Source organism: Panthera tigris, chromosome A2 (genome assembly GCF_018350195.1).
Source record: "Panthera tigris isolate Pti1 chromosome A2, P.tigris_Pti1_mat1.1, whole genome shotgun sequence".
Classification (NCBI taxonomy): domain Eukaryota; kingdom Metazoa; phylum Chordata; class Mammalia; order Carnivora; family Felidae; genus Panthera; species Panthera tigris.
Window position 1 is genome coordinate 71,949,715 of NC_056661.1, and position 15,816 is coordinate 71,965,530.

At 39.2% G+C, this 15,816-nt stretch overlaps 1 long non-coding RNA gene across 1 annotated transcript; it reads right to left on the minus strand.

Annotated features, from left to right (window-relative positions):
• Positions 1-700: 700 nt before the first annotated feature.
• Positions 701-14,752, minus strand: LOC122236426. Its single transcript, XR_006214479.1, has 3 exons — positions 14,587-14,752; positions 2,466-2,703; positions 701-1,696 (listed from the first exon to the last, which is right to left on the minus strand). It is a non-coding gene; the product is annotated as an uncharacterized LOC122236426 (long non-coding RNA).
• Between the last annotated feature and the right edge of the window lie 1,064 nt (positions 14,753-15,816).

Consider the following 15,816-nt stretch of genomic DNA (forward strand, 5'->3'; position numbering starts at 1 on the left):
TTTTAAAGGAATTGTTGGTATAGATGGATTAGTACCTACCATATATTTACTGTTTTCTAATTGTTGCCATTTTTTTATTTTTTATTTTCTACTTTTCAACTTTTGTGGTTTTAATTGGGCATTTTATATAATTTCACTTTCTTAGTGTAGCAGTTACACTTTCTCTCCCCACTTTTTAAAGTGGTTGACTTCCAGTTTGAAAGATAAATTTACAACTAATATGAGTCCGCTTACAAATAACACTGTGTCACTTCACAGGTAGTGCAAGTACTTTGTGATAACAAAATAATGCTAATTTATCCTTCCTGTCCCTTCTACTGTTGCTTTTATTAATTTCACTTATACATAAGCATTAATAAGCATATATATCAGACACACTTTTGCCATTGTTATTTGAAACAAACTGTTATCTGTTAAATCAATTAAAAATAAGAAAAATATGGGGTGCTTGGGTGGCTCAGTCAGTTAAGTGTCCAACTCTTGATTTTGGCTCAGGTCATGATCTCATGGTTTATGAGGTCAAGCTGTGCATCAGACTCTGTGCTGAGTGTGGAGCCTGCTTGATATTCTCTCTCCACCTCTTTCCCTGTGCCCGCAACCCCATCTCTCAAAATAAATAAGTAAACTTTAAAAAATAAGAAAAATAAGTGTTTATTTTACCTTCACTTATTTCTAATTCAGTGTTCTTCCTTTATGTAAATACTAGTTTCTGACCTATATATTTTTTTTCTAAAGAATTTCTTTCAATTTTTCTTGCAACACAGGTCTACTAGAAAAAATTCCCTCAACGTTTGTTTGTTTGTTTGTTTGGGAAGTTCTTCTTCACATTTGGTGGATGATTTCTCGTACAAAATTCTAGGTTGGTGGTTTTTGTCCCCCCCCTTTCCTGCCAATACCTCAACTATTTTACTCCATTTTCTTCTTATTTACATGACTTTTGAGAAGTTGGATCTAATTCTTATCATTGTTCCTTTATAAGTAAGTGTCTTTCCTTGGGCTTCTTGCAAAATTTTTCTTTACCTTTGATTTTTTGCAGTTTTAATATGATAACCTAAGATGTAGGGATTTTGTTTGTTTGTTTTTGGTATTTATCCTGTTTGCTGTTCTCTGAGTTTCATAGATCTGTGGTCTGGTGTTTGACATTGATTTGAAGAAATTCTCAGTCACTGTTGCTTCAATGATTGTTTTTGTTCTTTTCTTTCTACTTCTGGTGTTCTAATAGGCCTTTGCTATTTTTTATGGTTGTCCCACAGTTCTTAGATATTCTGTCTGTTTTTTTCAGTCTTTTATTTCTTTGCATTTCCATTTTGAAAGTTTCCATTGACATATCCTGGAGCTCACAGATCCTTTTCTCAGCCATATCAACTCTACTAATGAGCTCACCAAAAGGCATTCTTCATTTCTACTATAGTGTTTTTCATCTCTAAAATTTCTTTTTCACTCTTTTTTAGAATTTCTATTTCTCCATTTCTATTGCCCATTTGTACTTCATGCTGTGTACTTTATCAATTAGGGCCCTTAGCATATACTAATCCTGCAACAACTAATCATAGTTGTTTTAAATTGCCAGGTTGAAAAGTCTAACATCCTTGCCATATCTGAATCTAGTTTGGATGCTTGCTTTGTCTCTTAAAACTGTATATTTTATCTTCTAGTATGCTTTGAAATTTTCTTCTTGATTCCTGGACATGATGTGCTGGGTAAAAAGAAATACAATAAAAAGAATTTAGTAATAAAATGGAAAGTAGTGAGGGAAGGGAAGTATTCTACAGCCCTGTGATTAGGTCTCAGTCTTTTAGTGAGACTGTTTCCCTGGACACTAAACTTAACAAGTGCTTCTCAGTTCCCTTCCCCCTGAGATGGGACACAATAGCTAGAGAGAGAGATGGCGTTGTGTATTTCTCTTCCCTAATTGGAGGGCTAGATTCTCCCTTCCCCTAGGTCAATTATGTTCTGAAAAATTTCCAAGACTTAAGGCTCTGGTAAAATACTTTCTCTTGAGGGTAGGCTTCATTAAGTAGAATAGAATGTTCTGGCATGTATTAAAATGATTCCTGGAGTGCCTGGGTGGTTCAGTTGGTTAAGTGTCCAACTTCGGCTCAGAACATGATCTCATGGTCACGGGTTTGAGCCCCAAGTCAGGCTCTGTGCTGACAGCAGAGTCTGGAGCCTGCTTTGGATTCTGTGTTTCCCTCTCTCTCTGCCCCTCCCCTGCCCATGCTCTGTCTCTGTTTCTCTCAAAAATAAAATAAACATTAATTTTTTTTAAATGATTCCTTTTCATTTTTTCCTACCATAAAGCTGACAAAATTTTTTCTCTGATATTCACTGTGAGAAGCTGGTTGTGTTCCTTCCTAGAAGCAAAACTCACTAACTTGACTGGGATCCCTCGGAGTTTTTTTGTCTCTCAGATGTGCCCACACTGAACCTATAGCAATTCATCAATTACATTTAGTGTTTCTTACCTGGCACTGGTTCCCATGAAAGTTTGCTCATAGGTCCCTGCTCTGGTATATTTTGATTATATTATTCACCTTTCTGTATCTCCAACTTGGAAGTTAGCCATTTGTCCTATGACTTCACTTCTCTGGTGGATCTAAGAAGAGTTGATTTTTCAGTTTGTTCAGCTTTTTAAGATGGAGTGATGACTCCCAAGCTCCTTATGTGCTGGGCCAAAAACTGGAAGTCTTCTTTCACCATTTTCTAAGGAATAAGAATACAGTGTAAATCCTATGTTCAGTGAGAATTGACAAGCTAAAAGGTTCTAATTTACTTAAGTCACTAAATATTTATTGTTTTACAAAATTAAATACTTGGGATTAATGCAAAATGTTGACTATGCTTAGTATAATCTTCTGTTGACACAAAAAAGATGTAATATGCAAAAAAAATACACTTTGGTATACTACATTTTATTCCTATACTAAACACCAGTACTTATCAAACTGCAGTCTTGGGGCATTAAAACTGGTTTCATAATATTATTAAGACATTATTTTCTTTGTTTGCTTTATCAGACAAGATGTTTGATATTATAAAAGATGAAATGTAGAAGCAAATATGATGAATCATCTGCCTTCTTTTAGAGATTTGTAAAAATATTAAATAAATAATTTTGTCATTAATTTTTGGTAAAATGTAATTATTTGTCATAAAATATTTTTTGGCATGTAATGGACTTGATTTTTATTATTTAAAAATTAATAATCCAGTATTTTAGAATTGTCAACTTTAATTTCTAATATATTAAATAACAATATATGTAACACACTTAAACAAAACTTCTTGGGGTCTTCAAGAGGTCCTAAAACCAAAAATTTATGAATTACCCATTATCTATCTATTTAGGTATCAATGAATAGATATCCAGAGATCCATAAAGAGGAAGTTAGGGTTCTAAGTTTTCAATTTCTTCCACTTATTCACCTATTGCTTCTAGAACCCATACTACAGGATTATAAAAATTGCAGCTTTATGTTATTTTTTCTTATATTTCATACAGCAAGTTGTACCCACTCTACCACACTCAATTCTGCTTCTTTTAAAAGGATTTCTTGTCTATTTAATCACATTTAGTTTTCAGTTCAACTTCAGATTTTTTTGTCAAAAGCCACTCTTTTTTTAATTTTTTTTTTTTTTTTTTTTTTTTTTTTTTAGACACAGAGAGAGACAGAGCATGAGTCGGGGGAGAGGCAGAGAGACAGGGAGAATTTGAAGCAGGGTCCAGGCTCTTAGCTGTCAGCAGAGAACCCACCACGGGGCTTGAACTCACAAACCACGAGATCATGACCTGAGCCAAAGTCAGACACTTAACCAACTGAGCCACACAGGTGCTCTAAGAGCCACTCTTGATACACAAATATCTCTTTGGGCTTTTCACTTCAATTTTATTAAATTTATCTTAGCACATCTTATTGCACCTTGTTGGGTGGCTCACAATTTTGATTTTTCCCATTACTGATGATCTCCATTTGTTTTCATTTGATTAAGATGGTGTCTTTCAGGTGTCTCAAATATAAAGTTGAACTTTTCCATTTGTAATTAAGAAGTTGTATGGGGAGATACTATGAAATCATGAAAATATCTTATTCTTCACCAAACTTTATTAATTAATTTAAAAATATTTCCATGGACTCACAGTTTTCTATTTTATTCAATAGGATATAATCTGTTGCTACTATAATTTATTACTCAAATGGCCCCTCCACAGCTTAGTAATGAGAGTTCCTTTAAGCTGGCATCTGTATCCTTTTGATATGTCTCCATAATTTCTGGCACAGTAAGATGTTCCAGATTTACCTAGTATTTTTCTTGCCCTATTTCTGAATCAGCCGTTTCTTCAAGGAGCCCTTTTCACTAAAAGAATGGTATTTAGAAGCCAAGATCTGCATACTGTGTGTCCTCATTATTACTGGGGTATTGTTGCTCCCAACTTCTCTCATTGGATTGAGAGAGGAAACTTATGTACACACACACACACACACACACACACACACACACACACACTTTTAATCTGTAGGGTCTGATGATAATGGTATCAGAATCCAGTATTCATCCACTGCATGGAATGAGAGGGCTTTGGCAGCATTTCTTTGGCAGGGGATAAGGAAGGAAGGAAGGAAGACAGTAACTTTCCTTGTCATGGTGGGTGAAATTACAGTTGCCAAATTTGGGAAGCAACTGTTATGGGAGGTTTGTGGTCTGATCAGATTAATCTATCTGGAGTATGCATGGAATTAGAAAATATCATCACTGACATGGAGGACCAGGACAAGAAACAGAATGCTAAGGAAAAGAACTAAATTCAGGGAGAAGTTGACCATTTAAAAAGAAAAGCCACATTGGGGGGAAAAAAAAAGACCATATAGTAGAGAATAGAAATAATACAGAGGAACCAAATCACTCTTTTGTCCTAGAGAAGGACTTGAATTGGGGTAGTTAAAGAGTCCACTGGTTATCAGTAGATGCGTTAACACAGATCAATGCCTAGAAATGCGAGTAAAATTCTTAAATTATTATTATTACTACTAGCTACATGTATACATGTATATTTCTAAATATACATGTCAGTACCTGACCGTAATACCATTCCCTGGTCTTTAAACTAGGACATGTTCCAGGATTTTCTCTGTTGTCTTCTTAAGAAGCCACATTGTTTTCTTGGCTTTCACGGGAGGTGTTTCATATCAGTCCTCAGTGTCCTTTTAAAACTTGATCCCATCTGTAAGACATCTAGTAGAAATTCTTGGAATTTTCCATCGCTTGGGAGGCACTCTTCCCTAACATACAACAATGAGGCAAGTTTTGTGATGTTAATGATGATGATTTTATTTTTCCCTCATTGTAAAATTTCTTTGGGAACTGATTTATTTTGGACTTGGAAAGGAAAGGGTCAAATATCTCCTCTCACATCATACAGTTTGCAAACATCTATTTGGTCATTGCACAATTTTTCCTTTAAACCTCTCTGATATTAGGGAAAAAATGTCACCACTAAGACATCTGAAAGTAGACTAGTCCGAAGTTTGCTCTTCTTGTAGTATCCTTCGCACAATGGATTGGCACAGATCGTTGCCCACTTGTAAAGAATTACTCTGTGATGACAAGCGGTCATGGGTTATTTGGCTGAAGTTTTGCCAAGGGTGGGCCCTTGACCATAGGGGCTTCCAAATAAGGACCCCCTGTTCTCTGACCCATTTCGAATGGTAGATTTCCAATATTCCCAAGGTGTCAATGGCCGTTTCACTTTACACAATGTGTCTGGCCTTCTTTTAAAAGCTCTGCAAAGTTTTGCTTTGCTTTGTTTTAGTGATCCCATAGAGGTTGATGGAATATTCTTAGGAATTAAAAACAGAACTTGACTTCAAGGCCAAAAGCTGAAATTTTGATAGCAGAAGTCCACTAGAATACCAGATCTCTTTAAAATAGTGATGCATTCTTGTGAAGATCTGGATTCCAAAAAGGTCTAAAAATACCTGACCTTCAGAGGAGAAAATGTCCTGTTAGAATATTATTTTTTATGCAGAAAGGCTAAATTTAAATGTAGCTTTAAATTTTAAATTGAAATATAAGAGAAAAACAACTCGAGTTTTCAGCTATTGATATAAGATTGACTAATTAAGGTTATATGGTTATAGAAAATTCAGTACACCAAGGGCCCAAGTTTGGAGGAACATATTCATAAAGTACTACTTATGTGAAATTTTATAAGATGTGTGATATTGCTATGCCTCAGTTTACTCATTTGAACAATGAAATGATTTTATCTGTCCTGCCTTTTTCACAGGGTAGTTCTGGGAATCAGATATAATAATGCAAATTAAGATCTTCCGTAAATACTAAAAAGCACTACACAAATGAGTAGTCTTATTTTCTTCTATTACTGTCCTAGCATCTTCCTAAGATTTATGCTGTGACCTATCGCAAATTTTAGCTTGTGGGCCAGACTCCATTCTGCAATTTCCTGAAATGGCGGTTTATCATCCCCCCTCCCCCAAATTCACCTCAATCTCAAAAATTGTAAATTATATTTACAAGATAATCCTATGGTTGGTTAAGAAATTATATTAGAGTCTGTTGTGCAACACAAAGTCCTAGAAGTCTAACAATTAAACCAGATTTTGGAAGTGAACAAGGCCAATGGCTTAAACATTTTGGCTGTATAAAGTTTAGACAGGTGAAATTTACTCAGAGGCCCGCTATGTGACACAGATAGTGTCGAGTGGCTCTGCTAAAGTGAGCCACCCTTCTTGGTTTTCAGTTCCTGTGAAGGAGCTCAGCTTGGAAGCTACTGATCTTCAAAATGCTTTATTTGGCCTTGGGATCCCTGTGCAAGGTATGCCTTCCATGGAAGTGAGTACCAACAATATATGAAGGGAGCCATTGCTCTGTGGAAGCAGTGGGAGTGTGGGGTCCATTTCACCTGTGCCACTCAGCTTTTTTAGTGCCCTGAGAGGAGGGCTAAAATACAGAAAATAGTTTGGAAATCTCTCTTTGATCTCTTCATTTTTCGACCCCATCCAAGAATCACTTCTATAGTACCTTCACCTGTCCATTATTTCTTATCTACTGCTTCCTCTCACTGCTTAAGAAGGCAGTGTGCTCTGACAGCCAGCGATTCTGGTTTTGGAAAAATGGATCCCTAGGTGGGGCTGAGAACGTGATCCATACAGTGTAGACCTTCTGTCACTAGTTCTGTCATTTGGAGCCACTCAGACCCAGGCTCCCCTCTCTTGCCCATGATTGCTTCCTTCCAGGTGTAGACAGCTATCATGCCTCCTACATCTCCTCTCCAAGGCAAGCATTCCTAGTTTCCTCAATGTTTTCCAACTTCCTCATTATGCCAGCTACCTTCCATAAGATTAATAGCTATTCGTCAATCTCCTGCTTAAAACTGGGGACTCACACTTGAACTCAACACACCTGATTTGGTCACCTCAGCACATGTTCTATAGAAGCATTGCTACCCATGAACTGGGTCTTATACATCACCTACTCAGGCAAGTTTCTATAGTTTAGAGTCAGTTTCTAGCCTTAAAGTGGTTCAATAAGTAATACACTGGGCTAAGATTTGTTACTAAGTGCAGTAAACCTAATATTATTAGGTATTATTGTTAAATATAGATACAGACAATATTAGTAATATTATTGTTACTAAGTGCAGTAAACCTAATATTAGAGCATGTTACCAAGAAATGATGCTACAAAAGTTCTTAACTGTCCATTTTCATTTTTTCCCTGGGTTTTCTCAAGATTTTTTATTCTTTTTACTGTAATTGCTCCTGAACCACCTATTTGCTTTCCTGATGACTATGAAGGAAGCCTTTTTACCTTACTAGATGTTGACAGTCTTGACCCTTGGTAGTCATGTAGGGGTTAAATTTTATCACTAAGATTTTCACTGACCAGTGGGGCTTGCCTGGGCCCAAACACTTGGTAATTAAACTAGCATTGTGGAAAAGGCTTGAACCTGTTTAAAGACATTTTATCTCCTTCACAATTATGAGCTCCATCAAAAATAAGTAAATCAGTATATTTTAGAAATTTCAAAGTAGGGATTTTTGGCTTTCACACTATAACCATTCAGTGTCCTTCTGGCACCCCAGATGGGGATATTTTGAACTAATCAAATACTGTATTACATTAAACAGTTGAGAAAAGTCTATGAGTGTAGTAGCAGCTGAACAGGGTATTATTGCTTTTTTCCCCCCAAAGGTCCACATGTGTAAAAATATTTACTCTCATTTTAAGCATTTTTTCTTCAGTCTCTGTGGAATTGGTGAGTTTTGAGACACAAAGGAAGGAAAAGAGAAGTAAACAGTTTCTACGGCATGTCGGCAGCCAGCTCTTCTAGAGCCTTATTTCCCCTAGGGTGACAATTGAAGTCTTGCCCTGAGAACCTGTAGTGGGTGGAACAGCAGTTAAATCCTCTCATTTTTGCAATTTTCTCTTATTTCCGGGATCATACCATGTGGCAATTCTCAAACCTCCGAATGGAAATGCTGCCATGCTTGAGGTCATGCTGTCGTCCCGCCAAGCAGCACCTTCAGATTCCCATCTTTTCATAATTTTGAATCAACAACCACATGAGTGGCAGAACTAGATAAGATGTCCCCAAATAATGAAATCCGAGAAGGGAATGCCCTTCTGCAAGTTGGCAAATGCCAGAGTCATCTTCTTGTGGATCCAGACAGCTGCCTTCCCATCCCTCCCCCTTCCTGCCAATACAGGAACTGGCCCATTGAAGCAGAAGTTACTTTGTGACAAAGGGACACAATGGTTTATCTATAATGAGTAACAGAATGTGAACATTTAAAATGCACATGTAGTTTTCAGTATGTCAAATCCAGAACTTCTCACCATAGCATTACAGTACATCAGAAGGAGCAAAATCAGTGAGAAACAAATTTGGGGGATAAAAATATTGAAAACGTTTCTGAAGTTATGTTGAAACATTTTTTACTTGGTTGGTTATCAACAGACGGCTGCTTGTGTTGAGTAACTTAACCCAAGCCAAACTGTACTTGTATAAAATATTACTATTTCCTGTGTTTGTGTCCAACATAGATGACCTTGAGTTCTGCTGTTTAGTTTGCTTTTTACAAAATCAATTCTCTCCTCTCATCCTCAGGCTTCCTTTTTTGGGAGCCAATGCAGTTGATCCTCCTTCTGGATGAACTGGTAGCAAAGGGAGAAAAAAGAAACCAAAAATGCTTTGGTAGAAAGGATTCTTAAGTAGTACGGCCTAAGGGACACTTCCAAAGATAGAAAACTGTATATTTTGAAGTGGAAATAAATTGTGGAGAAGATACCACATTGTCTCTACTCATTCCCCTGCCTTGCTTAACCCTGACCTTTCCTGAACAATCCTGGAGCAGGGCAGCCACGCTATCCTAGGAGAAACTAAAGAACCACGTGGTTTTCAGGGCTGGGAATGAGCTACTGGTTTAAATAAACAAATAACCAATGCCATTGGCTAATTGATGATTATGTCGCAGCCTCTGGTTTGAGTTTTGACATGAAGTGAATGATGTTATTACTGAAAGACAGCACAGTATCATGGATAAGCCCACAAGTTCTAGAGAGGGGCTACCTCTAATGAGGGGTTATTTCCCTCCTCAATGACACAGATTCCTTCTCTGTGAAAGTGTCCACCCTCATTCTTTATCCCCAATTTACAGACAAGGCAACAGATGTTGAAGACCTTGCTCGAAGTCACGTGATGAGTTAGTGCGGAGACTGGAGCCCAGGCAGCCAAAATCTGCACATTTGAGCTCACTCTGCCCGCCCTCTGCCAGCTACTTTTATAAAATGCTGTTTTCTCCTTTTTAATTTTCTCCTGAAATGGTATCTATAACTGTGTTTCCAACACTAGATTATAATCAGAAATTTCAAGCAGAAAGCAGCAGCTGTCTTTACATTTAGGTTCGTGGTTCCTAAGGTTTTCCAGACGCCAGGCCCCTTCCCAGAATAGGTCCCTGACATAGATTCACGAGGTGTGAAAGGCATGTTGATCAGATTGGGGTGCTGCATTTGCTAGCCAATGTACCAAAATAAACTACCCCCCAAATTAGTGATCTAAAACAGCGATAAGTATTGCTACCTTACACAACATCTGAGCATCAGAAATCTACAAAGAGCTTAGCTGGATGGTTCTGGCTCAGGGTCTCTTATAAAGTTGCAGGCAGGATGCTGGCCAGGCTGCTGTCATCTGAAGGTCTGACTGGGGCTTACTTCAAATATGGCTGACCTCGGGTGGTCATTGCAGGAGGCCTTAAATCCTTGCCAAGTGGAGCTCTCTTTAGGGCCACATGAGTTTTTCCCCCTGAGCCACATGAATTGCTTTCCCCTGAGCAAGGGACAAAAGAGTGAGAGACAGAGAGACAGAGAGACAGAAACAGAGACAGAGATAGAGCAAAGCAGAAGCCTTAGTATCACATATTAGTACTTCTGCTATTTTCTCTTTGTCCCACAGACAAATCCTGCTATTGTGAGGTAGTGGTAGAGGGATCTACGCCAGGCAATACACGGGAGGCAGGGATTATCAGGAGCCATCTTGGAAACTGGCTACCACAGCCACTGTTTTATCCTTGAGGAACTAGTCATCTATTGCTGGTGACAGAAATTTACCCTGTATAACCACTTATTTGCTTAAATTTATTATGGTATTTAAGGGTACATATTCTGGGTCAGTTTTATACCCATAAGGTGAGAGTATAAAATTTAGTTGGGTGTCTTCTCTTTATTCTGCCTCAGAGATCCCCTCCTCCTCAAACTAAAAAGATGAAGACAAGAGGTAGACTAAACCATCTCAAGTAACATTTAAAAGAAGGGAAGGCAGAGGAAATGGTGGAGAGCATCAGAAAGAGGGACAGCATACACATTTTAAATAGAAAGAAGGAATGGTATGCTTGGGGGGAGTTCTAGTGTATAAGTTAGAGAATGGGGAGAGACATTGGAAAGATTTAATCCAGAATGCAGATTAGGCAATGAGAGGAGCCAGAGTTCAAGTAAGTAAGTGATACTACAACAGTTATGTGCTAAGTACATCCCCTCAAGGAAGTTAAGGCCAGAGGTCCAGACCACTTGGAAGGTCATTGCAGCTGTAGGCAGATGTGGGGGTTCCAGAAAAGGTACATCTAGCAGTGATGGAGATGTTGGGATGGATTTACTCAGCAATTAGGAGGAAAAACCAACAGGATTTGGTGACTGGGTGGGTTGGGGCTACAAAGACAACAGGAACATGAAGAAAATATCAAACAAAGTTTTGGTTTTTTTCAACTGGAAAATGATTTATAATATCCTTCAGTGTTTTCATAAAAATTAGAGAATATGTGTGAGATTTCTAGTACACTGCCTGGCATGACAGGGACACGTGAATTATAGCTATAAGTAAGTATAAAGAAAGAAACCAGGGGCGCCTGGGTGGCTCAGTCAGTTGAGCATCTGACTTCGGCTCAGGTCATGACCTCACAGCTCATGAGTTGGAGCCCTGCATTGGGCTCTGTGCTGACAGCTCAGAGCCTGGAGCCTGTTTCGGATTCTGTGTCTCCCTCTCTCTCTGTCCCTAACCCACTTGCATTCTGTCTCTGTCTCTCTCAAAAATAAATAAACATTAAAAAAAAAAAGAAAGAAACCAGTGAATAAGAATTGTTAAAAAGGACACTGTGTGTGTGTGTGTGTGTGTGTGTGTGTGTATGTGTGTGTGTGTGTAGACTAATGAAAAATACCTCAAATAGAGGATTCAGCATCCAAACTATAAGATTTATTTTAACAACGCTGATGTCATCTCTGGACATTACATAGGAGCTTCGTTCCAAAAAAGCACTGTGCTTGGCAAAGTCACAAATGCCAAGATTGAGGTCAAATACAAAATAGAAAATTAGAATAAAAATAATAAAAATGGTATTAGGTCTACAAGATGTCCCTAAAGTTTGGAAAGATAGATGAACATGCATAATGTTGTCAAAGGCATATTTAATTTGTCGAAAAGAAAATTGTCTCCAGACTTTCTGGACATACTGCGTGTATGCGTGCGTGTATGCGTGTGTGTATGTGCGTGTGTGTGTGCATGTGTGTGTGTCTACATGGGTACATATATTTATACTCACATTTTTGAAAGCAAATTAAATAAAAATTTGGGAAGAAATTTACCCTTAAAACAAGCAAAACATGTTGGTGCTGAAATGTTACCCAACAGCCAATCCTCAAAATTCAACTTTTCAGTTTTTACAAAAATCCTCCTGCATTGACACAGAAGTTGGGGAGGGAAGATTCTCCTCCATAATTTTTCATTATGTAGCCTGCATCTCATTGTAAGTTTTGGAATTAGTGTCAACTGCTTGAAATTTAATGTGTTTTAGACTTGAACTCCCCTTGCTTCATTCTTGCTTGTCTTGGAAAAATAGGTTCCCTCAAAGTGAGTTTTGTCTCTTGGACCTTTTCAAAAATGATCTCCATAGGTAAAGGCCCATTTTGCTGTGTTTAATCTCTGCAGGAGCTGAGGGGGGTGGAGCTAGCCCTGCTTTCTTCTCCCTGTTCCACGCCCTCCATCTGCCCACATGTATGCTGTGGTGGGGGTGTTGGGGGGGGCACATACTGATAGCTCCTTTTGGTTGAGGGGACTGGACCATATCATGCACAGAGCACACACATATAAAACTGCTAGATCACAGACTGCCACAGAAAGCCACTCTTGGGGGATTGCCATAATACAATGCAAGAGAAATATCCAGCCTGTTGCTGCCCAGGGTCTTAATGTTATGTGGTAGGAATCTCTAGGACAGAACCTGGCAAATCCAGCAGAGGTTATTATCTACCGTTGAATGAGTAGGGCTTCTTAAACTTTTCATTCTGGTTTTGTAAACCTTGATCTCTTAATATTTCTGCTTCAGATCACCCTTTAAAAATGAGTCATCAAGTGTATAAAACATAACCAGCTGTTTGGAATGTAATAACATGGATTATTATATTATAACGAACTCCAAAATGCAGAGAGGCAAATTGTAGGTATGTAGTTTCATTTCAGATCTGGGTTCCTTGGGCCTTTCTTTTCTTCTTTCTGTCTCCAGTTTCTGTTTCCAACACTAACTCAATTATGTCCCAGACCCAAACTAAATTCTTTTCTTTCTTAGCCCCTATTTACCTCTAAGGCAGCATGTCTGTTTCTTTCAATCTGTGGACTTCATTTCCCTTCTGACTCTCCTCTTAGAAGCTTCTGGGTGTATTGGGCAGCAAGGCCCTGTGGCATTTTTGGACCATAAATTTCTCTAACAGCCTGTGTGACTTGTTCTCCTGGGACAATTTCAATTCATGTGTGTTGTTCTGATGTGATTATAAACAGTGGTTCCTTTCTGTCTCAAAAATATTCTGGTTTTGGTGATAAATTATATGATCACGTTGTTCATAAGGCACCTTTCTGTTTTTAAATTTTATTTTATTTTAGAGAAAGAGGGCATGCAAGCAGGGAAGAGAGGCAGAGGAGGAGGAGGAGGAGGAGGAGGAGGAGGAGGAGGAGGAGGGAGAGAGAATATTAATCAGACTCCAAGCCTGATATGGGGCTTGATTCCCCAGCCCTGGGATCATGACATGAGACTGAAATCAAGAGTTGGAGGCTCAACCTAATGAGCCACCCAGGCACCCAGCTTTTAAAAGTTTCTGGGAAAGGAGTCATGGAACACACTGAGTTTCTACTTCCTGGCAGAATAGAACATGGTGTCCTACTCAATACTTCATGTAAAATTCATATCAGTCCATGTTTTGGGGTTAATATTATCTCCGTTTTTCTAACCAGGAAGCAAAAGCTCAGGGAGGTGAAGTAACTTGCCTAAAGACACCCAGACGTCTAACAGTAGAGCTGGTTAACTGGACCCAAGCCTTCCTTACTTATAGACTATCCCTTCTGTAAACCTTGAGCTTCATTGTCACCCCAGTCACCATGGGCCTGCCTCCAGACCTGTCCTGTCTCTGTGGCATCCTAGTTTTATCCTTTTGTTACTTTTACTTTTGCCGTTCTTCTAACTCCTGGAGTCAACCTTGGAGGTATTCCATTTTTTCCCCCTTAATTTCTGTAACCTTTGGTGTGCAGGATACAGTTATATGTATAAAATTCTGTCTGTCTGCCAAGATCTGGACAAGGTGCTTAGGGATATCCTGGTTGGAAATAGAGCTGTTGAGCACTCCCTTTCTTCCCCTTTGCTCTGCAGAACTAAGAAAGGTCTAGGAAGGGAATTTTGAAATAGAAAGCCTCCGCAATCTCAACCATAGTCATTTGCACCAGGGGCAGGCAAGGACCTGTAACAGGTGGGCACACCGTTTTGAGTAGTGGAAAAGCCACTTCAGCTGTTTCCTTCACTTCCTTCACTGGGGAACCAGGAGTAAAGACTGTATTAGCTGACAGAGCTATAACTAATACAATGTGCCCAACACAGTGTCTGGTACAAAAGAAGGGCTCACGAAATGCTGATTGCCCTTCCACCTTCTTGAAATGGTCATTACTGCGTTTCCATTGGTCTTGAAAGGTTTTGGTAAGACGAGAGAAATAAATTTGAATTGCGGAATTTGCAAACAAAATTAGAGTGTACTCACCTGCTAGTTAGGGACTGTGGGAAACCATCACCTTTTCTCAAGGTCTTACAGAGACTAAGGAAAAAGTACATGGGGTAGAATCTCTCCATACGTGGGCCAGAACTAGGCAGGGTGGCTGGCAAAGCCAAGGAAGAAGCGTGAAGGCAGCCACACACAGAGAGGCCTTCTCCGCTCTCCTGGACTCTTCTGGTCAGGTGGCCCCGCATTCCCTGTTTGGCTCCCGGAAACCGGAAGCGCAAACAACGCGAGACTTTAGAGACCGCGAACTTCATTTGTCAGCATTACTCTACGGAGGTGTTATTCTGTTAAGAGAAAGCTCTTTGGTGTGAGTTCATGGTAGAAGGTAGGATCCGGAGCCTGGCTGTGTGCCTGTTGGAAATAATGACACTTTTTTGAGGATTAAGTGAGGCAATGCGTGTAAAGTGCTCGGAACGGTGTGGCGAGTGCCATGCAAGCGTTTGCAGTTTCTTGCTGCTGTTTATACATTATTATTATTATCACTCTCAGCTACTGACTGGTCCCCAGGTTTCTGAGTTGCCTCTTCTAACTTTTCTACCACTAGTATGGGAATGCCTTCCTCTTTCTTATTTTCTTTTTCCCTACTGACTTAGAATTGACATGTAACACTGTGTAAGTTTAAGGAGTTCAACATGATGATTTGATACATGTATACACTGTGAAATGATTACCACAATAAGATTAGCTAAGGCATTCATCCCTTCACATAGTTACATTTTCTGTGTGCATATGGTGAGAACATTCGAGATCCACTCTCTTAGCAACCCTCGAGTATACAATACAGTATGATTAATTGTAGTCACCATGCTGTGGTGTGGAGGTTACATCCTCAGAACTCACTTTTTTTTTTTTTAATATTTATTTTTGAGAGAGACAGAGTGTGAGCAGGGGAGGGCAGAGAGAGAGGGAGACAGAATCTGAAGCAGACTCTAGGCTCTGAACGGTTAGCATAGAGCTGGACGCAGGGCTCAAACCCACAAACCATGAGATCATGATCTGAACTGAAGTCGGATGCTTAACCGACTAAGCTACCCAGGCGCCTCAGAAGTCATGTATCTTATAACTGGATGTTTGGACCGTTTGACCAGCATCTACCCACTTTCCCCAAACCCCAGCCTCTGGCAACCACCATACTATTCTCTGCTTCATGAGTTTGGCTTTTTAAAATTCCATGTGTAAATGGGGCACCTGGGTGGCTCAGTCGGTTAAGCC